The following is a 19,982-nucleotide window of genomic DNA, read 5'->3' as shown; positions in this document are numbered from 1 at the left end:
CATTTGTTAGTAGATTTCTATCAATTGAGGCAACCGGGTGTTTCTTAGGTCGTAAAGTGCATCTAACATTAGTTAGTTCCACCATTTTTCAATGAGCATAAAATATTTTAAACCTACTATTTGTAATTGTCTTAACTTAGACCTTTAATCCCGATGCAATACTAAGTCTTAATTTTTTCCGTGTATTTTCTACATTGAAATTCGTTAAATAATAATTGCCCTCATTAATTCATGATATAAAATGAAAATAGACATTACATGAAATTATCTATCCCCATACAATGTTTAACAAATAATAATAATTGAATATGAAATGATTTTTTTGTTTTATTTGTTCTTATTTTTATTTTGTGCTGTCAAACTGATTGTTCGAGCAGATTGTATGTGCACCTCGTTGTATTGTGGAAAGTGTTATTACTGGGTTGTAGTGGTAGACCACAGAAGTTTGTCAATCACACTTGTACAGACACATGTGGCCACATGGATACACTTTTACTTCACAATAATTATATATGAATGTAATTTGAGGTTATCATATTCTCACATATGTACCTCACTCTCACCCATTCTCTCAATTTCATTCATTCACAGAGACAAAAGAGAGTTCTATCATATATTCAAATCGAGAGCAAACACCAAACTAATACTCACACCTATACTATCGGAATTGTTGTAAATGGTCTGTGCTCGCATTTGATGTTAACTCGTATAAAACAAATAAGAGCAATGACTACCATTGGGGTCTGCAAACAATATTTGTAGACTCGTGTATGTCTCTGCAATGTTCATTTGACATTGATAGATTCATTTATAAATGGTGTGGCCAACGACCATGTGTATCTAAAGTGTCTGATGGGAGTATATTATAGTTAAATAATGTAATACTATGTCACTGTCATTCCATAGTAAAAAATACATATTGTACTAAACTACCTAAGGCCAATATGATTGTTGTTAATAAATGTAGATGTAGAAATAACTATACACGATCGAACGTTCACCCAGGTCGAATCTTACGTATCCTCCATCAAGGACTGTGTACAAAAAACTACTAAAGATTGTCATCCACAATCGAATTAGTTGAGTTGTTGTGATATTAATTCGGTAATTAATATCAGAACAAATCAACTAATTCGACTGTGTCAAGGTATTTTAAAAATATTTAAATCCCAGCAAAAAATGGAGCACTAATTCAGCAGGATTGTAATGGAGAGAGGCAGTACCAACTGCTTACAAAACAACCGAATCAGCGCTGATTTTTGTGGGCGATGTCCCGATTTATAGCTCTTTCAACTTAGCGCTGATATAATTGCTCATTCCAATAAAAATATTGCTCAGAAGTGAGCAATATTGTTATTGGTATGAAGGAAAACAGCACTACATGCATCTTTACTGCATGAATTGGTTGCAATAACGTAAACGAATGATCATAAACTAGTTTGATTACTCGTTTACGTATTTGCCACCGATACATGCCGTGTAGATGCACAGCCTGCTTTATTGTATGCCAAAAAGCGCAACTAAATTTTCCTGCTGAAATATTTCTTGCTGGGTTATTATCTAAAAGACAAAATTTTCTATAGAAATAAAATTTTGACAAAATTTTCTATAGAAATAAAATTTTGACGAAATTTTCTATAAAAATAAAATTTTGACAAAATTTTCTATAGAAATAAAATTTTGACAAAATTTTCTATATAAATAAAATGTTGACAAAAATTTTCTATAGAAATAAATTTTTGAAAAAATTAGCTAAATATAGAAATTAAATTTGGCAAATTTTTTTATAGGAAAACAATTTGAGAAAATATACTATAGAAATAAAATATTGACAAAAATTTCTATAGTAAAAATTTGTACAAAATTTCTATATAAATAAAATTTTGACAAAATTTTCCAAAAATAAAATTTTAACAAACAAAAAAAAATTTACAAAATGATTTATTTTTATAAAATTTTGACAAAATGTTTTATAGAAATAAAATTTTGACAAAATTTTCTATAGAAATAAAATGTTGTCCAAATTTTCTACTGAAATAAAATTTTGACAAAATTTTCTATAGGAATAAAACTTTGACAAAATTTTCTATAGAAATAAAATTTTCACTAAATTTTCTATAGAAATACAATTTTGACAAAATTTTCTATAGAAATTAAATTTGGCAAAATTTAATTCAATTTAAAAAATTTTCTATAGATATAAAATTTTGACAAAAATTTCTATAGTAAAAATTTGTAAAAAATTTCTATAGAAATATAATTTTGACAAAATTTTCTATAGAAATAAAATTTTGACAAAATTTTCATTGGAATAAAATTTTGACAAAAATTTCTATAGAAATGTTCACAAAATTGACAAAATTTTTTACAGAAATAAAATTGTAAATTATTAATAATGTTGTATTTTGCTTTGCAGATATATAATAGAAGTGATGCTATTTTATACTTATAATGGAAAATATGATGGCATATACAGGCTGAATTAGGTAAGTAACAATTAACAAATTCAATCAATAAGCTAAAGAAAAGGGCACTAAAGAAAATTGAAATTTATGTTAGTCTATGTTAGTTAGTTTAGCACAAAAAAAATCTTATTCAATCACGAAATTAATTGATCCAATTAATTTTTTCATTGAAATGTCTTCAATCACGAAAATGATAGTCAGTCACAGTTTTAATTGGGCATAAACGAACATATTTGATTAAAAATTGATGTGATTTGAAAATTTCAATTATTTTTATACCCTCCACCATAGGATGGGGGGTATATTAACTTTGTCACTCCGTTTGTAACACATCGAAATATTGCTCTCAGACCCCATAAAGTATATATATTCTGGGTCGTGGTGAAATTCTGAGTCGATCTGAGCATGTCCGTCCGTCCGTCTGTTGAAATCACGCTAACTTCCGAACGAAACAAGCTATCGACTTGAAACTTGGCACAAGTAGTTGTTATTGATGTAGGTCGGATGGTATTGCAAATGGGCCATATCGGTCCACTTTTACGTATAGCCCCCATATAAACGAACCCCCGATTTGGCTTGCGGAGCCTCTCAGACAAAAAAATTTCATCCGATCCGGCTGAAATTTGGTACATGGTGTTAGCCCCCATATATAGCCCCCATATAAACCGATCCCCCGATTTGGCTTGCGGATCCTCTAAGAGAAGCAAATTTCATCCGATCCGGCTGAAATTTGGTACATGGTGTATATGGTCTTTAATGACCATACAAAAATTGGTCCACATCGGTCCATAATTATATATAGCCCCCATATAAATCGATTCCCAGATTTGTCCTCCAGAGCCTCTTGGAGGAGCAAAATTCATCCGATCCGGTTGAAATTTAGAACATGGTGTTAGAATTTGGTCTCTAACAAACACGCAAGAATTGGTCCATATCGGTCCATAATTATATTTAGCCCCCATATAAACCGTTCTCCAGATTTGATCTCCGGAGCTTCTTAAAGGAGCAAAATTCATCCGATCCGGTTGAAATTTGCAACGTGGTGTTAGTAAAAGGCCGCTAATATCCATGCCAAAATTGGTCCATATCGGTCTATAGTTATATATAGCCGATCCCCAATCACACAAAAATCGGTCCATATCGGTTCATATTCATGGTTGCCACTCAAGCCAAAAATAATCTACCAAAATTTTATTTTTATAGAAAACATTGTCAAAATGTTATTTCTATAGAAAAATTTGTCAAAATTTTATTTCTATAGAAAATTTTGTCAAAATTTTATTTCTAAAGAAAATTTTGTAAAAATTTTATTTTTAAAGAAAATTTTGTAAAAATTTTATTTTTATAGAAAACATTGTCAAAATGTTATTTCTATAGAAAATTTTGTCAACATTTTATTTCTATAGAAAATTTTGTCAAAATTTTATTTCTATTGAAAATTTTGTCAAGATTTTTTTCTAAAGAAATTTTTGTCAAAATTTTACTTCTATAGAAAATGTTGTCAAAATTTTATTTCTATAGAAACTTTACACTTAATTATATACGTATTTAATCGGCCTTTTTTAGTTTAATATATACCACGTATGGACTATGTGGTATATATTACGGTGTTAGGAAGTTTTAAGATACCTTGCCATCGGCAAGTGTTACCGCATCCCAAGTAATTCGATTGTATATGACAGTCTTCAGTAGAAGTTTCTACGCAATCCATGGTGGAGGGTACATAAGCTTCGGCCTGGCCGAACTTACGGCCGTATATACTTGTTTTAACTGACTTAGTCTTCTGAGTTCTAATTAAAAGGTTAATTGTATCAATTAATTTTTGAATTAAAAATTTAAAAATTTTCAATCACTGATTTAATGTTTCTAGTACGTGTTCTTTACGAAGTATGAATCAAAATAAGATTTTCACACAAAAAATTTAGATTTTTCAGTATTTGTATGAAATTATCGATTTTTTGGCGATTTATCACGAATTAACGCCCATTTCGCTCGAGGATGTAAAGTTTTACAGATATTAGCAAAATAAGTTTTTCATTTAAAAATTTAAATTCCTTGAGGATATGATGAATTTTTTGGAGGGTGATGACGAATAAGGCGTTTTTTTCGCTGTCAGACACATGATTTAGGAGGAGGAGAAGAATCTATGTATTTTTTTTAATGTATATGGGGGCTATATAAAAATCCGGGCCGATATGATGACCCATCTTTAAACTTGACTTGCTTGTGGTAAATTATGAGATGTAGCTTGATTACAAGAGACAATCGTCGTTACTAATAGCGGTACAAATTCTCGAACGAAGGAACAATTTAATTGAATCAGTTCCAATGTATAGAAAGAACGATAAATTCGAATCACTACAGTGAACGATTTTGCCCAAGACTAAGTTCGACGGTTGATAAATTCATTGTTCAATTCAATTTATTTTCATATACCAAAATTATTTAACGCTTTGACGATCTGCCCCCACAAGCCCACTTTTGTGAAAAATACATTAGCCCTGTCATAAAATGTTTTGGCGATTTTTTTTAATCCCTTTTGCATGGAAAATGACTTAAGATGACTACAACGACAACTTTACATAACACATGTCGTTACGATTTAAGTCTAATGGTGATGACACATCAAAGGCAGATGTTTTAAATGGTCCAACACCCATATTTGTTGTTTACCTTAGAAAGACAATTTGCTTACCGAAAAATACTCCAAGGTCTTTTGCTAAAGACTTAATATGAAAACTAAAGAGCATTAACTTCTCTGCATGGTCTATGGATGGTAAGAAGGCAAAAGTTCTTAAGGCAAGAATGTAACAGAAAGAATGTAACACAAGACTGTTGTGTTAGAACTGTATCAAGTACTCGAGCATACATACTCACACACACCCCTACACATATACGCATGCATTCAAAACACTTACCTATGCATATGTCTACATGAGTCTAACACTTGATGTTTTGTAGACTTTTGATTTAGACATTTTTCGCCTTACTTCTCTGCTTCTTCTCCACCTACATAGTGGCTAGACTCATATGAAAGTTGTGCATGTCAAAATTCTACTGAATTACGTTCACATAACGGTTATCGTCGTTCCACTCCTTCGTAAGTGTATGCAAACCATTAATAATAAATAATGGTGATGGTGATGATGTTCATGATGAGATGGTGAGAAAGACGAAGAGAATAAATGAAGACTACTCAACAAGAGTGAGAACATGTGGACTAATTTTAATTAAAGAAATTACACACTTGCACACACACCAACACATGACTTCTTCTCATTCTCTCATTTAAGATTTTTTATAATGACTTCTTAATATGTTTTTAATACTTTTAATTGCAATTAAATTACGACAAACCACTAGCACTACGACCATTACATTTTAAATGGGGACTGGGTAGACACCGACAATTATGTGTGTTAATATGAGGACATATCCCTGCAAATATTTTCTCTTGATTTAAACTGAGAAAAAAAAACAATTGCATGTAAAATGTTTATAAAACCTAAATTTTAGGATAGAGATTTTGATTTTTAAAATAAAGAAATTTGTATTAAAAATAATGTTTTTTTGATTTTCTAAATTTTGTTAAATTTTACGTTCCCACCGTAAAAGTCGCGAGTCTTTGAAGTAAGGCAAAGCTTCCTTAAAGTACAGAAAAAACATTGTTAATTTAAAGAATAAATAGTTTTAATAAATAAATTAACTGAGATATTGGGGTTTTGGTTAGAAAATAACAAGTACATACGGCCGTAAGTTCGGCCAGGCCGAATCTTAAGTACCCTCCACCATAGATTGCGTAGAAACTTCTACTACAGACTGTCATCCACAATCGAATTATTTGGGTTGCGGTAACACTTGCCGATGGCAAGGTATCTTAAAACTTCTTAACATCGTCTTCTCAATTGTAAGTTAGTCCATACGGGGTATATATTAAACAAGAAAAGGCCGATTAAGTACGTATATAATTCAGTTTGACAAAATTTTCTATAGAAATAAAATTTTGACAAAATTTTCTATAGCAATAAAATTTTGACAAATTTTGTATAGTAATAAAAATTTGACAAAATTTTCTATAGTAATAAAATTTTGACAAAATTTTCTATAGAAATAAAATTTTGACAAAATTTTCTATAGAAATAAAATTTTAACAAAATGTTCTATAGAAATAAAATTTTGACGAAAATTTCTATTGATATAAAACTTTGACGAAAATTTCTATAGAAAAAAATAATTTGAGAAAAATATCTATATTTTCTATAGAAATAAAATTTTGACAAAATTTTCTATAGAAGTAAAATTTTGACAAAATTGTCTATATGTTAGAAATAAAATTTTGACAAAATTTTCTATAGAAATAAAATATTGACAAATTTTTCTATAGAAATAGAATTTTAACAAAATTTTCTATAGAAATAAAATTTTGGTAGATTATGTGTGATTGGGGATCGGCTATATATAACTATATATCGATATGGACCAATTTTGGCATTGTTGCTAGCGGCCATATACTAAGACGACGTACCAAATTTCAACATGATCGGATGAATTTTGTTCCTCCAAGAGGCTCCGGAGGTCAAATCTGGGGATCGGTTTATATGGGGGATATATATAAATATGGGCCGATATGGACCAATTTGTGTATGGTTGTTAGAGACCATATACACCACGTACCAAATTTCAATCGGATCGGATGAATTTTATTCATCCAAGAGGCACCGGAGGTCAAATCAGGGGATCGGTTTATTTGGGGGCTAAATACAATTATGAACCGATATGGATCAATTTTTTCATGATTGTTAAAGACCATATACTAACATCACGTACCAAATTTCAAACGGATCGGATGAAATTTGCTTCTCTAAGAGGCTTCACAAGCCAAATCTGGGCGTCGTTTTATATGGGGGCTATACGTAAAAGTGGTCCAAAATGGCACATTTGCAATACCATCCGACCTACATCAATAACAACTGCCATGTATGCCAAGTTTCAAGTCGATAGCTTGTTTCGTTCGGAAGTTAGCGTTATTTTTGCAGACGGACGAACATTCTTAAATCGACTCAGAATTTCACCACGACCCAGAATATATATACTTTATGGGGTTTTAGGCCAATATTTCGATGTGTTACAAACGGAATGACAAAGTTAATATACCACCCATCCTATGGTGGAGGGTATAAAAAAATATAGCGCTTAACTTTATTTCATTACATATTAGCCACCCTGTAGTCCTCGGATAGTTGGAAAAGTGGATGAGAAGGCAAAGACTCCTATTCTTTGCCACCCACGCTTTTTGGTTGATAGATACCTTTTTTCGCAATTATTCTCACAATTGAGGTCTTACTGAAATTTAAGCTTTTATGCAATTATATTCTAATTTATATTCTAATTTATATCACACTATAGGGGTAGTTTTTGTGACATTTCTACCAGAAAACTCTACTAAATGCATGCAGGGTATGTACTATACATGCTTAACTAATTTCAATGCCGCCTTTCGTTGGTTATAACTCAAAATATGCAGGTACACACACACACACACACACACTAACAACCACACTATGTATGCAGCCAAACAGCCATACTTGCGATTAATTTCTTTTAGCTACCGGCAATATATCATTTTATATTCTTCGCTCTTAGTCCATCTTACTCTCTCTCTCCCGCTCTTTCTATTGTTTCTCTTTACCTTAAAAAATATGGTGAAAAAAGTTTTATTGGGATAGGGTATTCAGTTAATTACTCAGCAAAAGTTTTAGTTGTTTGCTTGCTCTAGAATATCACTTGGGGACCATGTCATGGTGCATAGAGAGCGTTTCTCTTGCAAGCATGTAAATGATGTCGATTTAGAAATTATGGACATTTTCCCATTCACTTTGGAAATTATGGTCATTAGAAACTTAACTCAACACTTACTAACGATAATTAGAGCTGCACATTCATGTGATAGCATAGTAGGAGACAAAATGTATGTATGTATTGTCCTGTGGATGAATGGGGAGCAAAAGAGATCTGTGCTTAAAATGTTCCCCTAAAGTAAAGAAAAAATATTTCGATTTAAAGAAATCATCCTTAAATTAACTGAAATATTGAATCTTTAGATTTAAGATGAAAACGCTTCAAATATAGGCTAAGACTTCTTTTTAGGGTTTTGTATCTTTGGTTTTTTTATGGAATAAAATATAAGATCTGTATCCTAATTTTCACTTTATTGATCCTAGATTTAAAGCTACATAGGCCCCTTAAAATTTGAGCATTTCTTTCGGCCAATCGACGCTAGCCCTTTTTTTGAGCGACTGGCAAATTGTGTGGGATCCAACGCCAACAAATATTTTTGACAGTCAAATGATCATTCAATATTGAATGTATGCTGGTCCCACTAATGCCTAAAGGTGAGTATTAAGTTCGAGCTTAGCAGCTAATTTTCACTAAAGTCAAAACTAAATCAGTAAAAAAGTAATAAAATTATACATATTTGTTGCAGACGTCATTATAACTTGACGAGGAATATCCCAAAGCAAATTTTCACAAAGTTTATATTCATTAAAATGGATTATTAAAGAAAAGTAATCGTGAAAAAATGGCGATTTTAGCGGCTAAACTCGAACTTAATACCCACCTTAAGGGATTTAAATCCCTGACATCGAATTTGATTTATCAAGTAACATGCAATGGAGACAACAAAGAACCCTGTGACAAAATGTATATTGGAACTACTAAAAATAAATTAAAAACAAGGCTTTCAGGACACAAATCAGACATAAAACTTCGCAGCAGTAACAAACTCCAAAAAAAACAGCGCTAGCAACCAGGGCTGCCAATTTTGCCGATTTATCGTCATTTTGACGATTTTTGGCTCAAAAAATAGCAGTTTCCGATTTTTGCCTCGAAAATGACGATATTTACTCCGTTCAAAATTTTGGGAAAATCGAGCGATTTCGAAATCTGAACCGATATCGATTAAAGTAGGCTCAATACGACCCCATTTCCAAATTCAAAAGCGTTCGTCCTTGTGCCAAAAAAACACTGAACCAAGAAGTTTCATCAAAATAATTGCGACCGGAATCCTGCGTACAATACATAGACAGACCGATCGATGAAGGGACAAATACGAAGAGATCGACTCAGTCTATAATCAATATTTCTGGTAGGCACATTTTTTACAGATCATAGTTATTATACCCTAACCACTATGTGGGATAGGACATAAAATCTGGATGTATTTATGGTTTTTAATGTTTAGAAGCTGAAATTTAGAATATGCAAATAGTTAGTGGATGGTGTTCACGTACTTTTCGGTTATGATTTACTCAGAATGCGTAATACAAAAATTTATTAAGTATAGTAGAATTGTGTGTCTTTATATGAAACGAATACCTTCGCTTTTAACCAAAACATATGTTTTATTTTAATATTATTTAAATTCTAGATTTTTGACGATTTTTAAAAAGCAAGTGGCGATTATGAAGATTTTTTCGGGAAAAAGTGACGATTTTTCTTAAAATTTTATTGGCAGCCCTGCTGGCAACACACTGTGCGACAACGAAACATCACCCGAACTTTGACGATGTGAGAGTATTGGAGAGAGTGAGAGCAATAACAGCAAGTGATTAACATTAGAAATGCTGTACATCAACAATGTACCAACAGAAAAGAGAATGAACTACAAATCAGAGACACAGATAACATTGCTCATATATACATACAAGTAGATACACTCAGGTACTCAGCATCAGAGAAAGCAAGAGGGAATTCAGTGCAATAAAAGTAACAGACAAACGTAGTGATACTACTCTAGTTGTTAAGCTTTGTGTTGTTGTTTTTCCACTTGAATGGTATTTATACGTAAGTGTATAATGAAAGTCTTTTTGTATTTCCTGTTCTCCTGATACTTGTTGATATACATTTGTTAAAATCTTTAATTATTTGGACGGACTAGATCGACTCAGGGACCCATCTTGAGCATTATTGCCAAAGACACCATGTGTCTATCTCGTCTCCTTCTGGGTGTTGCACACATATGCACTAACTTATAATACCCTGTTCCACAGTGTATAAAGGGTATAAAAACGGTCTCAAGCTTGAATAATTATTTTTTATTTAATAACAATTATGTTATATACGGCCATAAGTTCGGCCAGGCCGAATCTTATGTACCCTTCACCATGGATTGCGTAGAAACTTCTACGAAAGACTGTCATCCACAATCGAATTACTTGGATTGTGGTATCTTAAAACTTCTTAACATCGTTTTCTAAATTGTGAGTTAGTCCATACGTTGTATATATTAGACAAAAAAGATATGTGTAGGTAAGTCTACAAATAATTACGAATCGATATGGACTTTTGCACGGTACGTAGAGAGCCAGAATTGAAACATGGGGGCTATATACAATTATGAACTTGATATGGACCAGTTTTTGTGTGATTGGAGATCGATTTATCTAAGGGCTATATATAACTATAGACCGATATGGACCTAGTTAGGCATGGTTGTTAACGGCCATATACTAGCACAATGTACCAAATTTCAACTGACTCGGATGATATTTGCTCCTCCAAGAGGCTCCAAAACCGGGATCGGTTATATCATATACTCCCACTACGTACCAAATTTCAACCAACCAAATGAATTTTGCTTCTCCAAAAGGCACCCGAGGTCAAATCTGGGGATTGGTTTATATGGGCTATATATAATTATGGACTGATATGAACTAATTCCTGCATAGTTGTTGGATACCATATACTAACATCACGTACCAAATTTCAACCGAATCGGATGAATTTTGCTCTTCCAAGGGCTTCGGAGGTCAAATCTGGGGATCGGTTTATATGGGGCATATATATAATTATGGACCGATTTCGACCAATTTTTGCATGGGTGTTTGAGGCTATATATTAACACCACGTACCAAATTTCAACTGAATCAGATGAATTTTGGTCTTCCAAGAGGCTCCGGAGGTCAAATCTGGTGATCGGTTTTTATGGGGGCTATATATAATTATGGACCGATGTGGACCAATTTTTGCATGGTCATTAGAGACCATATACTAACACCATGTACCATATTTCATCCGGATCGGATGAAATTTTCTTGTCTTAGAGGCTCCGCAAGCCAAATCGGGGGATCGGTTTATATGGGGGCTATACGTAAAGTGGAGCGATATGGCCCATTTGCAATACCATCCGACCTACATCAATAACAACTACTTGTGCCAAGTTTCAAGTCGATAGCTTGTTTCGTTCGGAAGTTAGTGTGATTTCAACAGACGAACGGACGGGCGAACATGCTTAGGTCGACTCAGAATTTCACCACGACCCAGAATATATATACTTTTTGGGGTGTTAGAGCAATATTTCGATGTGTTACAAACGGAATGACAAAGTTAAAATACCCCCAATCCTATGGTGGAGGGTATAAAAATGAAAAAGATCGAATACAATCAAAATTTTTAATTAGAGAAAATTTTATTTCTATAGATTTTTTTTTGAAATTTTAATTCCATAGAAAAATTTGTCACAATTTTATGTTGATAGAAAATGTTCTCAAAATTTTATTTCCAAAGAAAAATTTTATTTTTATAAAAAATTTTGTTAGAATTTTATTTCTAAAAAAATTTTGTCAAAATTTTATTTCTAAAGACAATTTTCTCAAAATTTTATATCCATAGATATTTTTCTCAAAACTTTATTTCTATAGAAAATTTTGTCTAAATTGTATGTCTATAGAAAATGGTCGTAAAATTTCAGTTCCATAGATATTTTTCTCAAAATTTTATTTCTATAGAAAATTTTGTCAACACTTTATTTCTATAGAATATTTGTCAAAATTTAATTTCTTTAAAAAATTTTGTCAAATTTTTTTTTCTATATAAAATTTTGTCAACATTTATCAAAATTTTATTTCTTTAGAATATTTTATCAAATTTCTTTTCCTCTGTTGATTAAGCTGAAATCAAAAACAACAACAATGATTAAAGGAAAAAAAACAACAATAACAAAACAAAACGAATGAAATAAAATGTTATCAAAATTATATTACTATAGAAAATTTGGTCAAAATTTTATTTCTTAAGAAAATTGTGTCGAAATAGAATTTTGTCAAAATTGTGTTTCTTAAGAAAATTGTGTGGAAATTGAAATTTTTTTTTTAAATTTGATTTCTACTATATTTGCTTAGTTCGGCTTGAGGTCATGTGAATAAAAACAGATGTTGTTGTTTTTTGAGTTGTATTTTTATATTTAAAATTTTCCAATATTTCGAGACATCTCGATGCTCGTCTTCAGGGAAATTAATTTAAATTTAAAGAACAGTGAACTTCTTTACAAGGGAGTATATTTATTTCTATAGAAAATTATTTCACAATTTTATTTCTATCAAGATTTTGTTTTTATAGAAAACTTTGTCAAAATTTTATTTCTATCGAAAAATTTCATCGAAAATTTTCATAGAAATTTTATTTTCATAGAAAATGTTGTGAAAATTTTATTTCTAAAGAAAATTTTGTCAAAATTTTATTTCTATAGACAATTTTGTCAAAATTTTATTTCTTTGGAAAATTTTGTCAAAATTTTATTTCTATGGACAATTTTGTCAAAATTTTATTTCTATAGATAACTTTGTCAAAATTGTATTTCTATAGAAAGTTTTGTTAACATTTTATTTCTATAGAAAATTTTGTCAAAATTTCATTCCTATAGAAAATTTTTATTTCAATAGAAAAATTTGTTAAAATTTAATTTCTGTAGAAAATATTGTCAACATTTTATTTGTATAAAAAATTTGTCAAAATTTTATTTCTATGGAAAATTTTGTCAAAATTTTATTTCTATAGAACATTTGTCAAAATTTAATTTCTTTAGAAAATTTTGGCAAAATTTTATTTCTATAGAACATTTGTCAAAATTTAATTTCTTTAGAAAATTTTGTCAATTTTTTTTTCTATAGAAAATTTTCCCAAAATTTTATTTCTATATAGAAGATTTTGTCAAAATTTTATTTCTATGAAAGATTTATGAATATACTTTTTAGGTGGAGATGCATAGTTTGCAAAATCTACGAAAAGAATTCTACCAATCTACCAAACAGTAAAGAATCTACCATTTTGAGTACAACTCCAGCAACTGTGGCAACCGTACCCACAAACCGTGACAGTTTTGAGTCAGTTTATGTTTTTCTACCCTCCATTATAGGATAGGTAATTAAGTTGTTATTTAGATTGTAACGCATTGGCGGGTACGGGTCGACCGGTATTAATTCGACTTCACTACTCTTATTTCCTATTACTCTAGAAAATCTTAGCAGAGTTTGCTTCAGACTTACTCAAGATCTCAATTCGTATTTTTTTTAAGATTCGGTTATATACCGTCCATCATAACATTGTCAGTCCGTGTTTAACACATCGAAATATTGGCCTCAGACCCCATAAAATATATATATTCTGGGTTGTTGTGCCGAAATCCTGAGACGATACAGTGATCTCTGTCCGTCCATTTGTTGAAATCCAAATCGGTCTGTAATTATATATAGCTCACCGGGAGTTGATTTCCGGATACTCTAAAGGGAGAAAATTTCATTGGATCCCGTAGAAACTTGATATACAACTGCGTTATATCGGTTGATATTTATTTACTTGTTTTATTAAAAAATAATTGAATCAATTGTTAAACAAATAATTTTATAAATTTTATTAAGAAATTAAATAGAAAAATGTTCATTTTGTTCATTATAGAGCACAGACAAAATTATTTTTTTTATCTTCAGTCATTAATTAATTCGGATCTGATATTATCAATCACCAACGTCAGTTGCCAAAAAGTCAAAATTAATAAATTTGATTTAGTTATTTTGGTTTTGATTTTAATCATTGCTTAAATTATTTATTTTTCTAATTTAATATTTTTTTTTTAAATTCAATTTTAAATATTATATGAAATAAGTTGGTAACATTTATCCTTTATGCAATAAAGTGTCCAGAATCAATATTTTCGTTATAGTCTTTCTCTGTGCCTTAATTTCGTTGGCCTTTGCCGATTTACTGGCAAATATAATTTCAATCACATATAAGATCTGAGAGCAGACCACAATTCCATTTGGCCAAGTGCCATAGAAGTTTCCTGCATTGGATTTTATTTCAGTTTTCTGTTTTGTATTTCTTACAGAATGAAGACTGACATCTGTTATGATTTTGATTGCCTCATCATTATTTAAATCAATACGCAATTCAAATTGGCTTGTCCTGTTTTTTTCTTGGTTTGTTTGTCATGCTCATATCCTGAGGATGTTCTCTTCTATGTAATTGAGTAATAGACATTTGATGGAAGTATTAAGGCAATGCGCCAATTTGAGCTGACACAGAAATTAATGTGATGGTGACATGAATTCCTTTGCAAATTAAATTTAGTCTACATTTACTACAAAATAAAAGCATAAATATGGAATTAAATTAAATGAAGTGCAATTCTTGTTATAAAGTAAAATAAATTAAATTGAGAAACTAGGAAAGAATTAAAGTTGAACGGGTACAACTAATATCGGAAATATCTAATTCCAATTGATTTTTTAATTTGTAAATGCTTCAATCACAAATTTAATTGAGCTTAACAATTTTTTTTTTATACAAAAATTAAAACTAATTGTCTTTTATATTTAAAATAATTTTTTTTATATAAATTAAATATAAAAATTTATTTAATTTTAACCGCAAAACTTATTCCTAGTATATCTTTGAGTTCGTTTTGGACCAGTGGCTGAACTTGCAGAGACCGTGGAATAGTCGAAAGTTTGGATTGCACTCAGCGAACGTGGTCTGTAGAATGCAAGGACTGGCTGCTTTTTCAAAAAGTTGTAGAATCGCTGGACTGGGAGTTTTCAGTTAAGACTGGAAAATGATGAAACAAATGAGCCAGTTTTACGAAATATTTTGTCTAATCTAAGTACATTTCGGAACCCACTTGTATAATGTCCATGTTCATTCATCGAACTCGCGTATGAGACTAACTACAGACTAAGCGCAAGCATATGTGTAAATTAACTTGGCCACAGATTCTTAGGTGAAGGCATCACTGATCTAGGCCTTATAAAAAATGTCCCATGGGCACAGTTGGTAGGTTAGGTTAGGTTAGGTTAGGTTAGGATAGGTTAGGTGGTAGCCCGATGTATCAGGCTCACTTAGAATATTCAGTCCATTGTGATACCACATTGGTGAACTTCTCTCTTATCACTGAGTGCTGCCCGATTCTATTTATGTTAAGCTCAATGACAAGGGACCTCATTTTTATAGCCGAGTCCGAACGGCGTTCCACATTGCAGTGAAACCACTTAGAGAAGCTTTGTAACCCTCAGAAATGTCACCAGCATTACTGAGGTAGGATAATCCACCGCTGAAAAACTTTTTGGTGTTCGGTCGAAGCAGGAATCGAACCCACGACCTTGTATATGCAAGGCGGGCATGCTAACCATTGCACCACGGTGGCTCCCTACAGTTGGTAGAGTTCTACTAAAAATTTTCGATTTTTTTACCATTTTCCATAGCAATACAGTTTTTGGGACCAAATTTCCTATAGAAATAATATTTAGTCAAAATTAGCTTTAGAAATAAAATTTTGACACAAATTTCTATAGAAGTAAAATTTTGACAAAAGTTTTCTATGCAAATAAAATTTTGACAAACTTTTTTTTTATCGAAATAAAATTTGGACAAAATTTTCTATAGAAAAAAACTGTTGATAAAATTTTCAATAGAAATAAAATTTTGAGAATATTTTCTATAGAAACAGAATCTTGACAAAATTTGCTATAGAAATAGAATTTTGACAAACTTTTCTTTAGAAATAAAATTTTGACAAAATTTTCTATGGAAATAAAATTTTGAAAACTTTTTCCATAACAATAAAATTTTGAGAAAATTTTCTATAGAAATAAAACTTTTAGAAAATTTTCTATCGAAATAAAATATTGGAAAAATTTTGAGAAAATTTTCTATAGAAATAAAATTTTGCAAAAATTTCTATAGAAATAAAATGTTTGTCACTTCTTCAACACAAATAAAATTTTGAGAAAATTTTCAATAAACATAAAAGTTTACAAAAATTTGCTATGGAAATAAAATTTTTAAAAATTTGTTAAAGAAATCAAATGTTGAGAAATTTTTCTAAAGGAATCAAATTTTAAGAAGATTTTCTAAAGAAAATAAATTTTTTTCAAATTTTCTACATGAAATTAAAGAAAATAAATGTTGAGAAATTTTTCTATAGAAATAAAATTGTGAGAAAATGTTCCGTAGAAATAAAATTTTAAGAAATTTGTCTACAGAAATAAAGTTTTCTAAAATTGCAATAAAATTTTGATAAATTTTTCGGTAGAAATAAAATTTTGCAAAAATTTTATAGAAATAAAATGTTTGTAAATTCTTCAATACAAATAAAATTTTTTTTTGAGAAAATTTTCAATAGACATAAAATTTTACAAAAATTTGCTATGGAAATAAAATTGTTAAACATTTTCTGTAGAAACAAAATTTTGACAAAATTTTCTATAGAAATAAAGTTTTTGCAAAATTTTTTGTAGAGATAAAATCGTGAAAAAATTTTCAAAACAAATAAAATTTTGAGAAAATTTTCAATAGAAGTAAAATTTTGAGAAAATTTTCAATAGGAATAAAAGTTTACAAAAAATGTCTATGGAAATAAAATTGTGAGAAAAGATACCATACAAATTTTGCAAAAATTTCTATAGAAATAAAATTTTTGACACTTCTTCAATACAAATAAAATATTGAGAAAATTTTCAATAGAAATAAAATTTTACAAAAATTTGCTATGGAAATAAAATTTTTAAAAATTTTCTAAAGAAATCAAATGATGAGAAAATTTTCTAAAGGAATCAAATTTTAAGAAGATTTTCTAAAGAATATAAATTTTTATCAAATTTTCTACAGGAAATTAAAGAAAATAAATTTTGAGAAAATTTTCTATAGAAATAAAATTGTGAGAAAATGTTCCGTAGAAATAAAATTTTTAGAAAAATTGTCTACAGAAATAAAGTTTTCTAAAATTGTGATAACCTTTTCCATTGCAATAAAATTTTGAGAAAATTTTCTATAGAAATAAAATTTTGCAAAAATTCTGCAGAAACAAAATGTTTGTCAATTCTTCAATACAAATAAAATATTGAGAAAATTTTCAATAGAAATAAAATTTTGAGAAAATTTTCAATAGAAATAAAATTTTGAGAAAATTTTCAATAGACAAAAAATTTTTAAAAATTTTCTAAAGAAGTCAAATGTTGAGAAAATTTTCTAAAGGAATCAAATTTTAAGAAGATTTTCTAAAGAAAATAAATTTTTATCAAATTTTCTACAGGAAATTAAAGAAAATAAATTTTGAGAAACATTTCTATAGAAATAAAATTGTGAGAAAATGTTCCGTAGAAACCGTTAAGAAAATTTTCTACAGAAATAAAGTTTTCTAAAATTGTGAGAACCTTTTCCGTTGCAATAAAATTTTGAGAAATTTTTCTGTAGAAATAAAATTTTGTAAAAATTCATCAATACAAATAAAATTTTGAGAAAGTTTTCAATAGAAACAAAATTTTGAGAATATATTCAATAGAAAGAAAATTTTGGGAAATTTTTCAATAAACATAAAATTTTACAAATTTGCTATGGAAATAAAATTTTTAAAAATTTTCTATAGAAACAAAATTTTGACAAACTTTTCTATAGAAATAAAATTTTTGCAAAATTTTTTATAGAGACAAAATCGTGAATAAATTTTCAAAAGAAATAAAATTTTGAGAAAATTTCCAATAGAAGTAAAATTTTGAGAAACTTTTCAATAGGAATAAAATTTTACAAAAAATTTCTATGGAAATAAAATTGTGAGAAAAGATACCATAAAAATAAAATTTTCTACAGAAATACAAAATTTTCTATAAATTCAATCGCTTTAAATATTTTTCCCTTGTTCGTGCAAGCAAAGATCTTTAAAAAATTGAAAGTTCGACAAGTTCCCAATTTAAGGGAAATTTATACACCATCGCTAATAAGAGAGATATAAAAAAAAAACTACAAAACCTTTGTGCTAATTTTTTATTTTACCCTAGATTTTTGGTAATTTTTTTTCGAAATTTTGGTAGATTATTTTTGGCGCGAGTGGCAACCGTGCCCATGTGGCGCATGATGATTATATCATCGATATGTGTTTATTATACGCATAGGAGTTCTTTTTATGTACCTACTTTTGTTTTTCCAATTTTTCAAATATCACAAATTTGAAAAATTTAGAAAAAGACTGTATTCTAAAAATTTTAAAATTTTGTTCAAATAAAAGTCGAAGCTTTCAGTACTGTTAAATGTCAATTTTAACAAATTAAACTGTCAGAAAATTTGCTCTTTCATATTCTCAGAAGTTAAAAGTCTTGGTTTTTATACCCTCCACCATAGGATGGGGGTATATTAACTTTGTCATTCCGTTTGTAACACATCGAAATATTGCTCTAAGACCCCATAAAGTATATATATTCTGGGTCGTGGTGAAATTCTGAGTCGATCTGAGCATGTCCGTCCGTCCGTCCGTCTGTTGAAATCACGCTAACTTCCTAACGAAACAAGCTATCGACTTGAAACTTGGCACAAGTAGTTGTTATTGATGTATGTCGGATGGTATTGCAAATGGGCCATATCGGTCCACTTTTACGTATAGCCCCCAAATAAACGACCCCCAAATTTGGCTTGCGATTGCTCTAAGAGAAGCCAATTTCATCCGATCCGGCTGAAATTTGGTACATGGTGTTAGTATATGGTTTCTAACTACCATGCAAAAATTGGTCCATATCGGTCCACTTTTTCGTATAGCCCCCATATAAACGGACCCCCAAATTTGGCTTGCGTTTGCTCTAAGAGAAGCAAATTTCATCCGATCCGGCAGAAATTTGGTACATGATGTTAGTATATGGTCTCTAACAACCATGCAAAAATTGGTCCATATCGGTCCACTTTTACGTATAGCCCCCATATAAACGGACCCCCAAATCCACATCAGTCCATAATTATATATAGCCCCTATATTAACCGATCCCCAGATTTGAACTCCGGAGCCACTTGGTCGAGCAAAATTCATCCGATCCGGTTGAAATTTGCAACGTGGTGATAATATATGGCCGCTAATAACCATGCCAAAATTGGTCCATATCGGTCTATAGTTATATATAGCCGATCCCCAATCACACAAAAATTGGTCCATATCGGTTCATAATCATGCTTGCCACTCAAGCAAAAATAATCTAGTAAAATTTTATTTCTATAGAAAATTTTGTCAAAAATTTATTTCTATAGAAAATTTTGTCGAAATTTTATTCCTATAGAAAATTTTGTCAAATTTTATTTCTATAGAAAATTTCGGCAAAATTTTATTTCTATAGAAAATGTTGTCAAAATTTTAATTCTATAGAGAATGTCAACATTTTAAATCTTTTGAAAATTTTGTAAAAATTTTATTTCTATAGAAAATTTTGT

The 19,982-nt window shown here is 29.9% G+C and overlaps 1 protein-coding gene across 1 annotated transcript in view; it reads left to right on the top strand.

Annotated features, from left to right (window-relative positions):
* Window positions 1-19,982, top strand: part of SP2353 (EGF like, fibronectin type III and laminin G domains protein pikachurin) — a 348,551-nt gene that overhangs the window by 90,182 nt on the left and 238,387 nt on the right. The window contains 1 exon segment of the mRNA XM_075309229.1: window positions 2,417-2,486. The gene's annotated coding sequence lies outside the window, so the exon portion shown is untranslated.

This window comes from Haematobia irritans, chromosome 5, assembly GCF_050003625.1.
Source record: "Haematobia irritans isolate KBUSLIRL chromosome 5, ASM5000362v1, whole genome shotgun sequence".
Taxonomy (NCBI): domain Eukaryota; kingdom Metazoa; phylum Arthropoda; class Insecta; order Diptera; family Muscidae; genus Haematobia; species Haematobia irritans.
This window is presented reverse-complemented; position numbering and strand designations above follow the sequence as displayed.